Source organism: Trichechus manatus, unplaced genomic scaffold (assembly GCF_000243295.1).
Source record: "Trichechus manatus latirostris isolate Lorelei unplaced genomic scaffold, TriManLat1.0 scaffold00068, whole genome shotgun sequence".
In the NCBI taxonomy this organism is placed as follows: Eukaryota; Metazoa; Chordata; class Mammalia; order Sirenia; family Trichechidae; genus Trichechus; species Trichechus manatus.
This window is the reverse complement of record NW_004444004.1, coordinates 8,729,679-8,750,063: the sequence shown is the minus strand read 5'-3', so window position 1 is coordinate 8,750,063 and position 20,385 is coordinate 8,729,679. Positions and strand designations below refer to the sequence as shown.

At 34.3% G+C, this 20,385-nt stretch overlaps 1 protein-coding gene across 2 annotated transcripts in view; it reads right to left on the bottom strand.

Moving 5' to 3' along the window:
• The window catches only part of HTR2C (5-hydroxytryptamine receptor 2C), a 309,552-nt gene that overhangs the window by 275,050 nt on the left and 14,117 nt on the right, over window positions 1-20,385 (bottom strand). For both annotated transcript variants that reach the window (XM_004379787.1, XM_023734478.1), the window contains exon 2: window positions 10,305-10,371. The gene's annotated coding sequence lies outside the window, so the exon portion shown is untranslated. The remainder of the gene's footprint in view (window positions 1-10,304; window positions 10,372-20,385) is intronic.

Below are 20,385 nucleotides of genomic sequence, written 5' to 3'. Positions count from 1 at the left end.
AAAGAGTGCCAGAACTCATCAAAATGAATATTAAATGAAGAAAAGCACCAAGGAGCAAACAATGTAAGGAAGGTGTGCTGCATTTAATGTTAGTACATTAAGTACCAAAATCAATTCTAAATATAATTTTAAAAATAAAGTGCAATAAAGACTAATTCATTTGTGCTTTTATATCCAGGAAAACATAATGTGTTTTGTCAAAATGAATTTGCAGACAGGAGTAGATATCCAATTTCAAGTATATATCCAATTTATATTTACAGATATAAAAATAATAAATAATAGTGGAAATGAGTCATTCATTCACTCTTTCATCCGACATTTATCAAACGCATTTTTGAGAACTTCTGTGCTATCGACAAACATTGTTTCGACTATTAAAAGACAACTTTTGAACTGGGGTACAAATCAGTAAATTAGACTATTTCAATAGCATTATGAATAATACTATTTTATTAAATACTCAAATACTTAAGAAACCTCTAAGTCCTTATAGAAACAAATTATAGGAAGATAGCAAAAGAAGTAATGTATGGGGCAAAAAAAACTCAGAAACTTAGAAGTCTGCTGAGTATTTCAGCCATAATCTCTTAACTTCCTAATGCCAAGCACATAAACTAAAGACATTCTCTAGTCGAACATTGTTTTCTGAAGATAAACAGTCAAAGACACTTTTCACATAACTTCATTACCCAGGGGCATGCCAACAAATAGTTGAAAGTGTCACTATCCATTGTCCTGTTTGGCCTTATTTAAAAATAAAAAGCATCTTTCAAGAGAAAATGTATAGGGTTTTAACATCTACTGAGTAGTTTTTATATGCTAGAAACTTTGAGTGGGTTGTTTCATGCAATCACTCTGATAAGCTTACATTATACTGACTTCTATGTTATGGTTGAGAGTGCTTAGAGGAGTTATGTAAATGGCAATAATAATAACGTTAATAATAGCAAGAAAACAACAATAGCTAACATCTGTTTAGCATCTAGTATGTGTTACCAGTACCAGTTGCTGATGAATTGAATCTATCTCACGGCAACCCCATGTGTGTCAGAGTAGAATTGTACTCCATAGGGTTTTCAAGTTTGTGGCCTTTCAGAAGCACCTCGCCAGGCCTTTCTTCCAAGGCACTGCTAGGTGGGTTCGACCCACCCATTTTTCAGTTAGTAGTCAAGCACTTAACCATTTGTAGCATACAGGGACTCCTCTGAGATGCACTAGGTACTTAATATTACCAGATTTACACAATAGCAGTTTTTCTTAGGCAGGTCTATGGGGCTCAGGGGAACTTGGAAAACTTAAGCCCTCTAGGTCTCATATGTTAAGGGTGGGTAATAATAACCACTTTCATTTGGATGTTGTGAAAATTAAAGGAAATAATTTGTATAGTGCCCAGTGTACTGCTTGGCATTCTGGCATTAAATAGATGTTCAATAAATGATAGTTTATATCATAACTATATACAACATCTCTCAAGTCTATGATAATTCTATCTTTTCTCCCGCCTCCTCTATATATATGTATGTACGTGTGTGTGTGTGTGTGTGTGTGTGTGTGTACTCCCCTTGATATCCTGTTTTCAAAAATTACCATTCGGTAGGAAACCTGATCACAGGTCCTTTGAATGTTAAAATAAAATAACCTATCAGCTTACTACGTCTACATTCCTAACTTTAGTTAATAAATTCATGCTGTCTTTCCTCTCATGGCTAATCAGGATTTAAAACTCACCTAAAATTTTCTGACCAAAATTTATAGATAATTGTTTTCGATTTGGACAAAAGCTAGAGACAAATCTTTCCTGTGCCTTGGGAAGATAAGCTAGCATCCCCTCTGTTGTGGAAGACTGAAAACTCTCCTTTTGTTCTGCCTTCCTCTTTTTTTTTTTTTTTCCTTTTTGGCCCCTGAATTACGACTAAACCACTGCTGCTGGTAGGTTGATTCACTATTTTGGGGGCAATCTGGGCGAATAAATTAGGCTTCCAAACCTCTCTTTACTTATCTGTTTCAGGGTGGTAAAAAATCCCTAGTTTTTAAATTGTTGGGAGAATTTTTAAAAAATTCATGAAGTGTCTTGTATGTAATAAGTTCTCAGTAAATCTTAATTCACTTTCAACATTCCAATGAAACACACCTCCAAAACTAGACAGGTCATTTTGGGGTGGACAAGATGGGAAATGGAATTGGAGAATTGAAGGAAGAGAGTTACAAAAGTTTTGGGATTGTGTTAATTTTGTACTTGATATCCATTTTTCATAATTTCCAAATCTGTTTTTTTTTGTCATATCCCATTAGCTCACTCCAGAGAAACAGTAGAAACATCTTCTGTCAGACCTATCTGCTCATGTTTAGCTCTCAGTGGGTACGCCTACTCTTTAGCTCATCAGCAAAGTCAGTCAGGTGCTAAAGCATTTGTAGAGACCATCTCTTTAATCTTCAATCCTCAGTGTTTAATTTCCCTGTCTAATTTGCTGGGTGCTTTGTAACAATGGACAAATGGTTTGACTGACTTGCTCTGCCTTGCTATATGATACTGATTTTACTTTTATCAACGAATTTGCAAACCCTGGTCATTTATATGAATGCTTCTACAAAGTTTTCATTTGAGAACAGTGGGCAGTCACTTTCAGAGAGTCCTAAGCTTTCACGTGTAGTTTTTCCTGGTTTCCTCAATCACTTCTGTTCTTTCTCCCTTCCATCAGTCCAGTCCTCACTTGAAATTCTAAAATGTGGAAATTAATAGTATCTCTCACTTCTCATTCAGTATGCTAACCTGACACCACTACTCACTGAATGTTTAAAACTATTAAAATATGCATATAAGGTGGCCCCATTTCATGGAAGCTTCTCATTGGTTCCAGAAAGGCTTGTTTTCCTCATGCCACACTGAAGCTTTCAGTTCAGAGAACATAGTATTGCTGTTGCTTGCCTATATGCTTGCCTTTCTTTTTCTCCCACTTGTCTGTCCAGAAAAATCTTACTTCTTCAAGTCTTAGATCGACTAAAATCTTTTCTATGGAGTCTAACCTGCCACAAACCCCTATGCCCTGCAAAGTAAGCCATGGGTACCTTGTGCTCTAGCAGCGGGGTCAGCAAACTACGGCCTGTTTTTGTACAGCCTGCAAGCTAAGAATGAGGTTTACATTTTTATATACCAAAAAGCAAACCCATTACTGCGAAGTCGATTCTGACTCATAGTGACCCTATAGGACAGAGTAGAACTGCCCCACAGGGTTTCCAAGGAGCGGCTGGTGGATTCAAACTGCTGACATTTTTATATGGTTGAGAGAAATCAAAAGATAGAAAATATATCATGGTATGTGAAAATTGTATAAAATCGAAATTTCAGTGTTCATCAATAAAGTTTTATTGGAACCCAGCCATAACCGTTCAATTTATCTATTCTCTATGGCTGTCTTCACCCTACAATAGTAGATTGAATAGTTGTGACAGAGTCCATACAGCTCACAAAGCAAAAAATATTTACTATTCGGACCTTTACAGAAAAAGTTTACCCAACTCCTACTCTATTACCTTGTTACTCCCAGTGTAGTCTGTGTTCCAAGAGCAACAATATTCCTTGGGAGCTTGCGAGAAATGCAGAGTTTCAGGCCCCTTCCCAGACCCACTGTATCAGAATCTGCATTTTAGTAGAATCCCCAAGTGATTTTATTCACAATAAGGTCTTAAAAGCACTACTCTAGCACTCTTAAAACTGCTTGGCAACATTTTAACAGATGGAAACATGACCAGAGTAATAAAATGTATGAATTATGGCAGATATATGTAATTTAAGACAAAATTCGGTTCCCTGCAAAATAGCAAAGTGCAATTCAGTGGAATGAAAATAAAGTACAATGTGAAATTAAAGCAGAAATAAGAAAGCATAGTCAGTCAGAAGGAAATGAGGCCTCCGAATTATATCACTTAGCAATGTATTCATTAAGTAACATCACATTTCATATATATCTTTTTTAGCATGAAATATAGCAGTAATCCTTAATCCTTTACAAAAAAAACCCCCAAAAACATTGCCGTTGAGTCGATTCTGACTTATAGAGACCCTATAGGAGAGGGTAGAACCGCCCCATAGGGTTTCCAAGGAGTGGCTGGTGGATTCAAACTGCCACTGCTGACGTTTTGTTTAGCAGCTGAGTTCTAACCACTGCGCAACCAGGGCTCCTCTATTCCTTTACAGTTTACGCTATAATCTGTCACAAATTTGAGTTTGTTTATTTAATAAAGCATAGCAGTGATATGATATTTTCTGATGTCTTAAAATGTGAATGCAAGCTCTTGGTGCATGAAACAGGGCAAGAGAGACCTATTTAAAATCCGTGCTGGACTACTACAAAGGTTCAAATTGGTACTAGGTATTTGTAAATGCTAGCTGCTTGTATAGCCAATGTTATATTTGAAGATATGGCAATATTTTGCTACTTTGTCACAGTTTTCAACTGATAGCTTACATCTGCAATCCTATATTGAGGCCTGAGTTACTGAGGCTTGTAATTTTCACTAGGCTGCAATATATTCAGCTGCCACCAGGGGGAAAGTAGAAAAATATCCTTTGCAGTTGAACAGACACAGACTAACCATCCCAAAAAGTTATACAAATAAGTCTGTAAATGACAATTCCTATTTGTTCATTCAGTCAAGGGATATTTACTGAATCATTGATATATGCCAGATGTGAAGAATACAATATTGAGCAAAAGCAAATACTATCCCTGATCTCTCGCAGTTTACATCTAGTGGAGGAGATAGCAATCCTCTACTAATTACAATAATAAATGTTTAATTATAAACTATGATAAGTGCTATGAAGGAAAGTTATATATCTATGAGGATATATAGCAGAGGAACCTGACTTAGTCTTAGATGATAGGGTGAGCAGGAAGGCTTCCCTATTCCCAGAAGGAATGTCTTTTAAGGGCTGGCAGTATATAGAGCTACCACTTACTTTCTGTACCTCTGGGGTTCATTGGGAAGCTACTGTCCCACTGACAGTATGTGCTGCCAGCAGGCAGGACCCTATATAGCAGTTTAAAATGGAAAAAAAAGCTGCGTGCTGAAAATTACTGTTTTTACAGGGTATTGCATGAGGTGGTGCTGAATCATTGAATTTTTGGTAGGAAAAACATGAATTTTGAAAATTTTTGTTTGCTACACGTGTGTACCTCTGGACTCCGAGGGTATGATTTGTGGAATGAGGCATAAAACAAAAGCCATATTATCTACCAAAAATTCAGACACACTTAAGGATTCAGCATGCCCTCCATTACTGAAAACAGATAGTATCAACAAAAATTAAGAAGAAAAAATAATTGGGCCATGAAAGGGTTAAATTATGCTTTGAAGGCTTAATAGGAGTTAACTGGTGATGTGAGTGTTGTGAGTGTTCGGAGAGGTGGGGAATGGGAGGAAGTACTCAACAACAGAAAGAACAATTTATGACAAGGCCAGGAAGCCACAGAGAGCATCATGTATTCAAGGAACTGAAAGTAGACCAGTGTAGCTGAAGCATTAATGATGCAGAGGGGATGAGATTAAAGGAAAAAATACAATGCTAAAGAGGCAGACAAGGGCCAGATCAGTTGTCTCATATAAACCATAACAACTATTTTGGTATTTATCCTAAGAGTAATAAGAATTGGGAGAAAGAATTTGAGAGTGCAAATGTATAATTGGTGTGATTACTTAGAAAGCTCTTCCAGTATTATTACAAGAGATGAAGGTAAGCCAAACTGGTGTAATAACATAGAAGTGGAGTGAAGATATTTAGAAGCTACAACTGACAGGCGTTGATGATGAAGTTGGTTATGAGGGAGAAGGGAGAGGAAGATTTTCAAGTATGACTCACAGCTTCTTGCCTAATGCAACTATACAATTGAAGGTGTCATTCCCTGTGATGTTATAAACTTGCAAAGCAATGAAAATACTATCTTACATAACCAAAACTGTATTAAATCAATGAGAGTACTCAATGGAACGGCAATTGATTATATGTAGATTCTAATTGATTTATAATTTTAATGACTATACCTTAAACATATGGTTTGGCTTTCCAGTTTATTAGTATCTCTGAAAAAAGTTTTTGAGATAACTAAATGGCCAATACTACCTATATTTACAAAGAGGGAATATTTCAGAAAACGATTGTTTTACTTGTCTGAGCCATATATTTAATTTTGGTGGGGAAAGGATACTTTTGAAATGAGAGTAAAATATAATGGAAACATGATTCAGTGTGTGAATACTGACTTCACATAACTTATATAAAGGCTTCCACACCATTAAAATATTTTATTTGAAAGCTATGTGCTATTTTTGTTAGAGTAATATGTACTGGAGTTAAGACTAATATATATTTTAATGTAGTGAAATAAAAATCGACGTTGTTTATGTCATAAACCCTTTAATCATGATCTCTTATATGACATGATGCATACATTTGCTCGTTACAGTTACCTAAGTTATACTGAAAAACCAAACCAAACCCTTTGCCGTTGAGTTGATTGCGACTCATAGTGACCCTATAGGACAGAGTAGATCTGCCCTATAGGGTTTCCAAGCAATGGCTGGTGGATTCAAACTGTCAACCTTTGATTAGCAGCTGAGCTCTTAGTCGCTACGCCACCGAGGCTCCTATTTATCATTATTAGTTTAATAAATATCATTGAACAAATTATTGAGTATATTATTGAATACAGACTATGCACAAGGCACCATGTCAGTTCCTGTAGGTGATACAGAACACATATACTCTGCTTAGGACACCCTATATTCCATCACTTAACACACTCAATTCCTTTCACCTTTCATGAGCTTTGATTATATATTATTTATTTTAGCCAAATGAAAACTTGAGATTTTAAAATATGTTTAGTTATTTCTTCAAATTCAAGAAATTAAAATATTTGTGACTAAAACAAATAACTACAATAAACTGCAAAGTGAAATAATGGAATGCTTATCAATTTATTTAATATTTGATTTTTGTTATGGTCTATTTATGTTTTAATTAAAGTAATTCAGTAACCGAGAGTAAAGAACTCTGCCATACTTAGTTATATATCCGAGAACTCATATTGAAAAATATTCTGTTAACTGAACTTGTATTTATTTGTAGCCAACACAAGGCCTTTTATGAATTCCCACATAAATAAAAGATAAACAGAAATAAAGATAAAAATTCTTGAATTTATGAATATAGATTTGGAGAGTGACAAGTATAAATCCTGTCATGTCACTGTAGAGCCCAAGTATGTACAATATTTCTTCATTACATTAGCCCTTTCTTGTGAAGAAACTTTAAATGCTCATATGGTTTTACAAGAAAAAAAATTACCTTTAATACTTACTGATATTGCAAGCCTATCCAGATCAGGAAGAGCACAGTGGTCCAAATCATCATTTTTCATATGAGACATTACATAAATTGCATAGCTTGTTATATTGACTGTAATATATGTGATATACATATCCCTATTTATACTACTCAGCCTACAGTAGAAAAGTAGTATAAATAAGGCTTTAGGGAAGGCATTACTAAGTTTGAGTGATAGTTGGAGACAAATCAGGTCGACTGAATTTTATTTTTATTAAGATTGATAATTGAATCTTATATAGCCTAAAATAGCCACAGAAATCATCAGGAACCCACATTTCAAAACCCTCAAGAACATTAGGTTGTGGATATACATTATAATAAAACTCTTGTACTCTTCTATATATAGTTAATTAACATGTTTAACAAGATTAACAAAATTATTAGTGCAAGTAGCCAGTCTCCAAACTTTTATATTAACTATGTTGTACATCTATTTTTCATGTCACTAACATGCCATGTAAGAGCCAGCATTTTGGAGAAGTGAAGTAGGCAACCACCTTACATACTTCCGTGATGAGATTTGAGACATATTTTCTCTTTCGGCCCATCAAGGAATTCAATTGTTAGAGCCACATTTTCAATGTTAAAATGTGACTATGAACGGGTAGGACTTGTCAAGTATTGCCACCTTAGGATGTATCTGTGTGTCAAATCTTCTCCAATTAACAGGTGGATAAGAGCAAAGTTTCAACAGGTATTTGTACAAAGAGAGGTGCCCAAGCCTGAGAGGGAAGTGACAAGCACTCAACATGGGGTTGTGAATATTTGGCACATGGTAATAGAGGGATAACTTGGTAAAGACAGAAGAGAGCTGAAAGGAAGAAATTGGCTTACTTCACCTTCTCCTAAGGTTGACCGCAGTTTTTACTACCAGGCAGGGCTTACAATGCCATTGCTATATGTGAGAAGACTTTGTGTGAGCATTGTTTAAAGCTTGAGAGCATAAACTTACCTGCTTGTCCACGTCAACCTATTACACTAACGCAGTGAAAACACCTGCAGGCAAACTTGGATCTTCTCAAACTTTCTGAGTGACTTCCTGTGCACTCTCAGGACAGCTGCTGGAGCTCTTTAAAATTTTACACTCTTTGAATTTCACCACTGAGCCTGCCCTCCCCCTGCCCCTCAGAAAGCTGCCTAGAGCATCAAGAACTCTTTAAATGCATATTAAACACAGGAAGTGTAACCTTTGCCAGAATCTTAAATGGTGAGTCTTTAAATAACAAAGTAGGACAATTTGATGTTGGCTATTCTGGCTATGGGTTCATTTTAATGCAGCCATTTTGATTCAACTGTCTTGATGTAAAACTACTGTTTTGTTCTTTATTTTCTGGTCATCAATAATGTGTACAGCAGACATTCCCAAGCCTATTTCATGCCTAACCTCTCCCCAATTTTGATAAACGACCACTTTCCACTTTATGTCTGTATTTTTAATTTTTTAATATAATGAGTATTAATGTTATACTAAAAGTGTCTGTTAAAATTTTACTGTCTGTTAAAAATGAGTTAGTCCCTAAAAGGACAAATATCGTATGACCTCACTTATATAAAAAGACAAGAAAAGGCAAATGTATAGAGAATAAAGCTTATTAGTGGCTACCAGGGGTGAGAAGGAGGAGGAAAGTGGAGATTAACGGTGATGGAAAAATCACATTGATTAAGGGTAGGGTTGCACAGCTGATTATTGTAATTGTTATCAATAAGTTGTACACCTGTAAAAAGTTGAATTGGCAAAAGTTGTATGATAGATATATTTACAACGACCATAATAAAAAGGAAGAGTAGCTGCTGAGGCTGCTTATGTGCAACCAATAACCCTCATGGGATTTGATTCCTTGCTTTGGAGGTTTAGGGTCATGATTTCATGGGACATCCCAGTTAATTGGCCTAATATCGTGTTTAGTGCTTCTGGTTATAGTCACAACAACAAAAATAAAATTTTTTAAAAAGTGAATTAGGCTCTCTGATGATATCAATTCTTCCTCCAAAGCTATCCTTCTAAAAATGTGTTGTGTTTTTAAATATATGTATATGACTGTGAGAATAGTCAGAAATTTAATTGAGAATTTCCTGTTAAATCTGGAGCTTAAAACAAGGGATCAAATTTTGGCCTACAATGCCTAATTTGAAATATATTTACCCAATCAAACAATCATGATCAAGAAGCCTATAGAATGTAGAGTTGTTCATTCTCTAAAAAGCCAACCTCGTTGCCAATGAGTCAATTCCGACTCATAGTGACCCTATAGGACAGAGCAGAACTGCCCCATAGGATTTCCAATGAACGGCTGGTGGATTTGAACTGCCCACCTTTTGGTTAGCAGCCAAGCTCTTAACCACTGGGCCACCAGGGCTCCATTCATTCTCTTGATCAGTGTTTCTCAGCATTATGCGCCCTTTTGAGAAACAATTATCTCCGTCTTCCCTCCACTTTCTTCTGAGATTCTTAGGCCCATCAATCTAGACTATTTTGAAGAGCTTAGCTTTTTGTAATTTATAAAAGGAAACTAATAAGTGGATTTTGCTCCCACTCCTGGATGTAAAGAGTTTGTTTTTGAAGGAGGCAACTAAACATTCATATTTTGTCTTCACTAACCTAATTGTTCATATTTATGCCAACTTATTTTATATTTATTTAATACAAAGTTGGGGTGGTAGTCAATGATTTGGAAAGGATGTCTGTATCACATATTAATCGATAATAAAACAGGTTAAGTTTCTTTTTAGGCTGCACTAAAATGTCATTTTTCAATAACATAATATTCTCTAGAAATGGTAAGCCATAGAAGCATACAATTTACTTCTCAGAGGTAGGTCTATGCTAGCACAATAATAGGAATAACCTAAATATAATAGCTCAACATTATTGCAACATACACATCCCAAGACAGCTTATGGGTATACTTACAATAATTTTTGAAGGACAGCATGGTTTGGCCTATGCTACAGATGTTCGCGGGTATTAGCTGATAACCCTAAAAGCAAAGATTTAGAAAAACGCAATGAGGACTCTATAAGTAAGATGCCATTTAGGGTAAGGTGCCAATAGTGTAAATGACTATTTACACCATTCATATATAGAATATGACTGAAACATAGTGTGGCTGATATCCATCTGCTCCAGAAGAGAGTCAGTCTCATTTATAATAAGTTGAATTTAAAAATAACATTAGCATAGCAGGTATGTCACTGTCCATCCTTCAGTTAAAGAGGCAATTCCATATCAGTCAAGTAATATAAATGAATCAGCAAAATTCTAAGTCAAATGTTAAGTTAAAATATTATTTCACATAAAATAATTACAGACCAGGCATAGTTAAATGGTATTTTATTGATAGATATTAAAACAATTCTAGAAGCTGGAAAGATAAATAATATTTGAAAATCACCATTTTGACACCAACTATTTTCCAAGTATCAATTGCCTGTTTTTACTTTTTATGCAAAAACAAAACTGACACAAACAAATATTAGCCAGGTACATTTCTGCAGTAGGACAAATAAATTTGGTGTAGCAACATTAATATGTAATATATTTTAAGAACAAAAAGTTTCCCAAACCCACAAAGCATGACCAAAACTTGTTACATATGGGATTTTCTTTTAACATAAAGCTAACTCTTCCATTCAGCCAAGTAAGTAAAGTGGAGTGATGTAAAGAACATTAAGATTTTAAGAAAGATATAGGAATTGGTGATTATTGTATTACTTGAGGATATTAAAATTTTTATTAGCTTATAAACTTACCAATACAAAGTAACATATTTGAAGCATGGTATAAAATATTTATATGATAAATTTTAAAGGCACTATTTAAATAATTTAATGTGACTACCACTGTAATCGCTGAAGATACAATATACTCCAACAACAATTATTATACTTTTCATTTCCTATGACAGTAAAAAATAGTTTGACTTCAAAGTAGTGATAAATAACATGGGTAAAAGCTTTGTTGTTTTCATCTGAAATTCAGAAAATACATTTAGCATTTATAAATTTGAACTAATATTTTCTTGCCTTTCTTACCACTCCAAATAGTGCAAAGATTTACTGAAATAATTGTAAGAGAACACATGATCACATGAAGCCTCTATTTTAACGCGATGATAGGGGACCTAGTAAACAAAAATAATTTATTGGGAAACAGAATTGTAAAACTGGTTCTAAGTAGTACGTTTCAAGAAGCAGAGGTTCAAAATTAATAGCAATCTTTGAGCAACTATGAGACTCCATGCTTGGTGAAGAAGCCAGTGGCCAAGTTATTAACCTGTTCAATAAGAACTGTATCTAACACTGCAGTAAAGCACGATCTGCTCACCTGTTGTAACCTCCCTTTAATTTTACATAATTGCAACAAAGTACCGTTGGAGGGAAAAAACAGTTGTGGCCACAGAACTGCTGCCAAGAGAATTTCGGCCCCCTGGTGGTCAGCTGTGACTATTGCAATCAGAACAATGCGAGCTGACAGACTTTATGTCATTTATTCATGAAGGATTTATTTATTGTGGGCTTTTTGCGAGTGGAGGGAATTGAGATATCTTATAATGAAGCATTCATGCTCCTTCATAAAAAAAAATCAATCAATCTTATAGTTTTTTTAAAAAAATTTCTCTAAGACCTAGCAACTGAAAATGTTCTCTGATGTCTCTAAAGTTTGAATGTAGTTTTCTAAAATTCTAATTAATTTTGAATAATTCTGGAAAACTCTAGGTGAAGTTAAACCTTTATCAATTTCTATCTTTGTCTTTAGCCCTGCTTGCTTCTCCCCTTCTCGATGATCATGACATTCTTTATATTAATAGTTCGCATCTGTCATACACTTTCCTTTTCCCAGTCTTTTTCTTCAGCTAATTATACATGCCAGATATATTTTATCAGAGTTCTGTCATTTCAAGTTTTATTTGACTTCTCTCTCTCATTGAACTATTATTATTTTTTTAATTCCAACATGGACTTTGAATGATTTTTCTCTAAATAGAAAAGAAAGATGCTCCTAACCATAACGCCACTCCACATATTAATCTAAACATTATGTAACTCCCTGCTGTAAAAATAGTGAACAGAATTTTTTAAAAATTTTACATATGGTATCCTATTACCTCTGACATTATAACTGATTTATGAAATGAAATTAAGGATAATTGTATGGTTGTTCCAGAATGGTTTCATCTTACTTTTTGTACAAAAATTTTTATTTTGCTTTCAGCCTTCCCTGAGACAGGATATTATAAAATTGTACTTTCAATTCAAAATTGTGCTTTAAAAGTCATAAGAACCCTGGGAAGATTTAATGGATAAGTTTGCAGCTTTATTTCTCCCTAGTGGAAATAATAGGGAAGAACATGCATTTAAAGTGAAATGTCTGTCCAAGAAATGTCTATTTTATTGTGGCTAAGAGTCATCATTAAAATACCAGTACTCAGTCCTGAGCAGAATGACTAAATGCTAGTGTTACAAAAGAACTTAATGCACTTCTTTGGAATGACATAGATATTCGGACTCATTTAAAAAGAAGGGAGTTATCGCTCATCAAGATTAAAACAAGACCACACAAGAACCAAATGGTACCCTTTACTGCCTACTTGGCTTTTTAAAAATCTACTTTAATACCATAATTTACATACAATAAAATGTACATATTTTAATTGTAGAGTTTGATCAGTTTTGATCAATATGTATACCTGTGCAATCATGACCCCAGTGAAGATATAGAATATGTCCATCCTCCTGTTCCTTTGTATGCTCCCCCTTCCCTACTTCAGGTAACCACTTTCTAACTTCTATCACTATAGATTATTTGGCCAGTTCTAGAAGTTCATATAAGTGAATCGTACAGTATTCACTTCTCCTTTTATATTTCATTTATCCTTTCTTCAATGCATTTTTTCTCTTTTACTGAGTCTTATTTGTAGACTATTTGAAGCACACATAGCCTCTTGCCTTATTCTGTTGATTTATTATTTAAATGTTCTTAACTTTCCCTACAAGATTGTTTAAAACCTCAATTTTTGTCTAATACAATGTTGTTGTTTTTGTTAGGTACGGTTGCACTGATTTCAACTCATAGCAACACTTAACCATACTCGTCACCAGGGCTCCTTGTCTAACACGATACTGCCTTTTAAATTTACTGTGCCATGTTGAAGAGAGCAAAGGAGTAGACTGTGAAACCTGGAATAATGAATCAGAAGTCCAACAGAACATGAGAAACCAAAAGAGACATTACAAAAGACAAAACCACTGGGGAAAACTTTCAAATACAAAATGGTACCTTGTCTGTAACTCCTCATATTTATTACAATGCAGATAGATATATTAGTACACTTTGTAACAAGCTCTCCTGATAAAAGCATAGAAAAGTTATTTTCTACTATGTATGGAGCATATAATTCTCATATTTTAGCAACAAAGATTAAGACATGTATTTGGGGATGTTATGAATAGGATCTATTTTATATATTTTATTGATATATATGAGATTTATTATTTAATGGAAAGAATATTAAATAATAGATATCACATTTTAGATAGAAAGCCTCAGTTTTTTTATTTGTTTTATTGTACTTTTTTATTACTAATACTGGCAAGTAAAATGTATGCTAACTGCGAGTTCCTACTAATGTGTTATGCTGTAGTACTAGTGAAAAAAAACGTAATGTCAATCAGAAGAAGAGGCAATTTTTACTTCATAAAAATCCTCTGAATAGGTGTAACTTAAGGAAATATGTTCCATATTAGAGATTTGGAAAAGAAACAGATGGTGAACTTGAGTCAACTGCTTTTTATGGGATTCAATTACAAATAGCATGAAACAAAAGTTTTCGGAGGTAAACGCCTCATCTCTGGAATGGATAGTCGTATTTGGCAAATCTTGATTAGACAGAACGGAGAAAATGAAAGAAATGGGCTAGAAATTTAACTTCCATGAGTTTGAAGCTTAGGTTTCCCTAATTACTTGATTTTAAATAAGAGTGTTTTTATTGATTTTGTAGTACTAAAGTAAAATCTAATCACAAAAATAATGATAGAAGCTCAGGTACAAAATTTTATTATTTTTAGAAGTGTGAAAGAATTAAGGATTTAGTCAGATAAAGTAAAACTCGATTTCCTGAATCTAATCTCAAATTTTGTTTTGTCTTATTTCTCAACCCCTTTTAATCTAAAACAACCCCTCCAACAACTCCAACAAGTACATCTGTTAAATACAGGTTCCCATATTAAGCAAATCTATGAGAAAGAGGATTTCTGGTTGCCTAGAGCTGGCAGAGGTAAGGGGGAGGGTGGTAGCATTTGGAGGTGCTTACCTGCTGATGAGTACAGGGTTTCTTTGGGGGGTGATGAAAATGCAAATTGGTTGTGATGGTTGCACAACTGTATGAGTATTCTAAAAACCATTGAATTGTACATTTTAAAATGGGTGAAATATCTAGCATGTGAATTGTAGCTCAATAAAGCTGTTAACAAATGTTTGTGGGTTGTATCCATTACTTTAAACAAAAAATTGGAGCTTAAAATAACTTTAAAAGATAGACTGATTATACTTATAAAAACGTATTGAGGAAAGTACATTAATTTCATATAGTAAAAGTATAAACATGAAAGGTTAGGTTTTAACTTAAAAATAACATATTTCACATCTGAGATGCACAAACAAAATGATTGGACAACTTGTAGTGATGTGGAAGCTGAGACAGGAAATTAAAAAGAAAAATTAAAACTATGGCAAAACAACTAAAGCATTAAGAAATATTTTTAATTGAAGGAAATACTTTTCAAAGTTCAACTTTTATCTTTCCCTTTTCTCACATCAGCAAATATTCAGTGTTTATGTGAAATCAAAATGATGCAAACTTTTCTATTTGGGATGACTTTTTAAGCATATATCTCGACAATGAACCATATGTTCCAGTGACTTCTATGGTGAGGAAAATGTCCAGTCTAAATGGCCAAGTAGAAGAAACTCCATGCCTTCTTTGTTATGGGCAAATATTATGTTCGCTGCTTAATATTAGCTTCTCTATTCACAGCTGATATTCATTAAAGGTTATTTTGGGAGGGATCCTGTTCATTGTTATGCAAGTTTATCTCTTCTTTTCAGCTAACTTTGTGTTTAAATTGCACAGGTTCATATAGAACTAGGCCCCTGGGTGGTGCAAAATAGTTTGGCAGTTCTAACCTGTCCAGTGGCACCAAGGAAGAAAGCCCTGGCACCTTGCTTACATAAATATTACAGCCAAGAAAACTCTATGGAGAAGTTTTACTCTGTAACACGCGGAGTTGCCATGAGTTGGAGTCAACTCGATGGCAACGGGTTTGGCCTTTTTTTAATACATACAACTAATGATTTTTTTTTTTAAAAGATTTTTAAAAGCCAATGAATTCAGAATTGAGTTAACAATTAGTGACAGTTTGGAATACTCTATAGGCGTTTTCCCTGAATAATATTTGGAATTTGACTCTTAAAATACTCTTGGATAGCAGGTGGACTTTTTTTGGCATGTTTTATTATTACTAAAAAATTCTATTCATAATATTTACTAAACTTAAAGTGGGAAGCTTCCCTTTAAAATCATAAGAAAAACTCAATATAAAATGTATTATCATTCTGAAGCTATACGCCAGAAGAAAACATTTAAAGTTATAGAAAAACAAAAAATGGGGTTTTAAAATCTGACTCTATTATGTTTTTCATTTAAAATGCAGATGTCCATATTTACAGTTGAGCTGATAAAATTATGAATATATAAGAAACTATTATATATGAAATTTGATTAAAATAGAATTGTTTATATTATAAAGATATAAAAGCAGAAAGGAATTTTGTGGAATTTCAGCCAGAATGTTTCTTGTTATAAAAAACCAAACCAAACCTGTTGCTGTTTAGTCGGTTGCTACTCATAGTGACCCTGTAGGACAGAGTAGAACTGCCCCATAGGGTTTCCAAGGAGCGGCTGGTAGATTCAGATTGCTGACCTTTTGGTTAGCAGCGGAGCTCTTAACCACTACGCCACCAAGGCTCCTCTTGTGTTATAGTGACTGCTTTTTCTTTCACAGTAAATGTAATTTTGGAGAACTTAAGGTGACTCTCTAGCCATTTTATAATATTTTGATTCAATTCTACCATTTCTGTATTTTATTGTCAATTGCTATTATTAAATAACGTTTTGCACAATTTTGCCATCTTCATCTCTGTTAACAAATTGCTAGTCCTTTACCTTTAAAAATGAACTGAGATCTTTGAAAATACACACATTCTTGATTTTTAGAAACTGATAAATATGATTGATAGCTCCTGACTTGTCTTCATTTAGTTCTTTGAAAACATTGTCAGTGCCAAATAAATCTTATACTGAGTATGTTTTGTGCATAAGTATTTGACATATTTTTAAAACTTAAGGCTGTTAATTAAAGTGCCATGCAAAAAGTACACACAATCTTTGAAGTCAGACAGACTTGGGTTTGAATCCTGGCTCTACCCCTTATGAGCTGTGTGAATTTGGGCCTGAGGCTTAACCTCTCTATGCCCCCATTTCCTATTTCTACGATTGTTGTGTGAATTACATGAGTTAATATATGTACTGTGAAAATTCACTGACCGGCATATGGTGGAGTTTCAATATTTGTTAAATTATTTTCCTTTCTCTCCCCTTTTTATTAAAGATGTCCATCATTCCTTCCTTGAACCTTCCCCCCAACTCAGAAATTCTGCTCTGTATTTACTAGATGAAATGGTAAATGTAAATAACAATTTCAGTAATTCTATAGTTTAAAAGTTCTGATGAAAGGTTGAATAGAAGATTGAAAGCACTGATCAAAATATACATTTAGGATTATCTTGGGCTATGGCTTCTCCTTCTTATTTCTGTTTCCTCTTGTGCATGGCAAAATGAAAATTAACTATGTAAAATTTCCTTACAAGATGTACGAATATTTCAATTTCGGTTCAAGGTTACAAATCAATCCAATATATGCAAGGTGCATATGCAAGTGAATAAAGAAGAATCACAGAAATAAATAGACCTCATTCTATAAAATACACTTTTAAAATGTTTTAGATCATGCCACTGAACTCATTTGACTGTTCATGTTATGATTTCATCTTTCACATACTCTGTAGTTCAGAGTCATTGTCCTTAAAACCACATGAAGGTCACTGGTTTGTTTCCTTATAAATGACATAATGGATTAGGGCTGGAATTCTGTAGCTAGTGACTCATGCTTGCAATTGTACATTTTAAAGAGATGTAATTTATAGAAAGGAAGCATCCAGCCTTGAGCTGTTTCAGACTTCAGTTGATCCAACAAATTAAGAAATAAAGGCTCACATAAATAAGTGCATGTGATCTCTCAACTGGTCAGTAACCTCATTTAAACCTCAAAAATGACTCTAATTTGCCTTTCCCATGTTTTACTCTCTTTGTAAATATGTATGTGTATGTGTGTGCGTGTATATGTACATCTTCTACCTATATATATCTAGGAATAAAAGTCATAATCTTGAAAATATTCACATACTTGTATCAACTTTATAATTATTGAAGCCAAAAATGCAAATGCTCTTTCTGTTCATTCTGAATTTATTGAGCATGACATGATTCTCAAGGACAGTATGATGTAGTCAAATTTGTAAAGACTTTCATTTAATATGCCACATTGACTTCAAGAGGCGGTGAACCATGGTGGATAAAGAGTTAGGAAATTTGAGTTCTCTCTGTAGTTTTGCCAGTCATTAGCTGTGTGACCTGGCCAAGTCAGGGACCCTCTCTAAGCCTTAATTCATTTTTAAAACACAAGAAGTATTAAGTCCACTATAGATTTAATTACTATACTTTAGTTCTATTGCTTTATTAAAATGTTTAGTACTTAATGTGTTGCTGTTTTCATAATCTCATCCATGCATTGAGGAATTATAAAGTACTTTGCTAAAATTCCTAAAAACACCAAACTCCATAATCTAATAAGAATAAATGATTTTTTGTTGCTGAGAACTAACAGTCGCTTGGTATTAAGACAATTGATTTTATCTGAGGGTCTAATCTACAGGTCATTACCAAAAAATACCAAACCCATTGCCATTGAGTCGATTCTGACTCATAAAGACCCTATAGTACAGAGTAGAACTGCCCCATAGTGTTTCCAAGGAGTGCCTGGTGGATTCGAACTGCCGACATTTTGGTTAGCAGCCGAGCTCTTAACCACTACACCACAAAGTACAATTCGGATATCTAAGGGTTTGCTAAAAAAAATTCTGATTCACATGACTTCTACTTGTAGGGACCTTACTATTTCCTTTTGCATTGTTCAACTGAACTAACCTGTTGCTGGACACAAAGAAGGTGCTCAACTCCTGTTTGCTGATTTATTTTTTGAAACACATAAAGAGCCACAGGATACAGCATGAGTGATTCTAGATTCATGGGGATATTTTTTAAACAAAAATCTTATCCATCTGAAAATTCCTGTGAGTCAGTATAAAGGAGATTTGGTCAATACATGTTTAGGTGATAGTGAAAATGGCACGTGAGGGAGTGGATCCAAATGCATATTCTTTCTTGGGGCTTTGAAACAAAGACCTTTTATATAATCAGTATTTTAATCCCAACAACCTCATTTTTATCTACTCCCGGAAATTGCTCTAAAGTTAACAATGACCTTCTTTAGCCAAATCCTTTCTGGAGAACTTATATACGGCATCTTCAACGAGACCGCAAACTACTAATGATCAGAACTAAGAATTGTTTCCTCTCCTGGGAGACCCTGAAGTACTCAGTCCAATGTCTTTCACAGAGCAGAATCTTAACAATCATTGAATGTAATAATGTATAAAGCTGGGAAAAAACGGGGAAAAGGCTTCATTCTAAAGATTCCAAGATAAATATGAGCCTTAAATACTCCTCAATGCTTAATCCTTGGCCCTCTCTTTTCTCTACAACTTTCTCTCCCTTGGAAGTTTTTTAAAATTCAGCTAAACTAGTTTAGTATGAAATACTCCTCATTCTTTTACCTTCTGGGCTGATCTGTCTCCAGAGATCCAGCACCTCCCAAGTATCTCCAAAGAAAATCTGATGGTACCTGTCTCACCATTATCTTAAATATACTCAAACCAAAGGTCACTATCATATTCCCATTAACTGGTTCCTAATTTATATTTTCCCACACTGTGAAACATGAATGTCCTATACCCTTTTGTAATGGTTCCCTTCTTCTCTGGCAATTCAAATCTTAGTTATCTTTCAGCGTCCAGCTCAGGTCCTATGTCTTCCAATAAAATTCTGTTCATTATTTCTCTCTCTTCCTTTGTACACGGCACATAATTTAGTACTTCATTAGATAATGTCTTGGTTTTTGTTGCAGGTGAATGTATTTTATGTTCCCAAATAAAACATAAGTCCCTCAAAGATAGGAACTATACCACAAAATAAATGTTCATTAAAAACTGACTTGACAAATAAAAGAAAAAAACTGATTTGACAATTCTGTGACTCTAAGAGCAGATGCTATATTCTCTGCCATAGTTTTACAATGTCAGTGATAATTAAGCTTCAAAAAATATTTCTTAAGTGATGATGATGAGGGAAATCTTCATGGTTACTCAGATTAAGAGTAGGCTAGTGTTTCCCAGGTTAAGATCTGAGGGCAAAAGTTTGAAAAATTCTTTTGAAATTATTGTATAACAAAAACAACAATGGTATCGCTTTGTATTAATTAAAGATGGTGATAAAGGAACTAGGTTTTTTTTAATGAGTACATAATTAGATATAAAAATACAACATGGACAGAAGTCATGAAAAAACTTGACATAACCTTTCCTTTTCTCCTTTTAACTGTCTATCCGGATCACCCTCAAAGGCTCAAAGGAGTTTGGAACACAAATAGAGGAAATTGAATACTCCTAATACAAGAAAGGAGCTCTGGTGGCGCAGTGGTTAAGAGCTATGGCTGCTAACCAAAAGATCTGCAGTTTGAATCCACCAGGCACTCCTTGG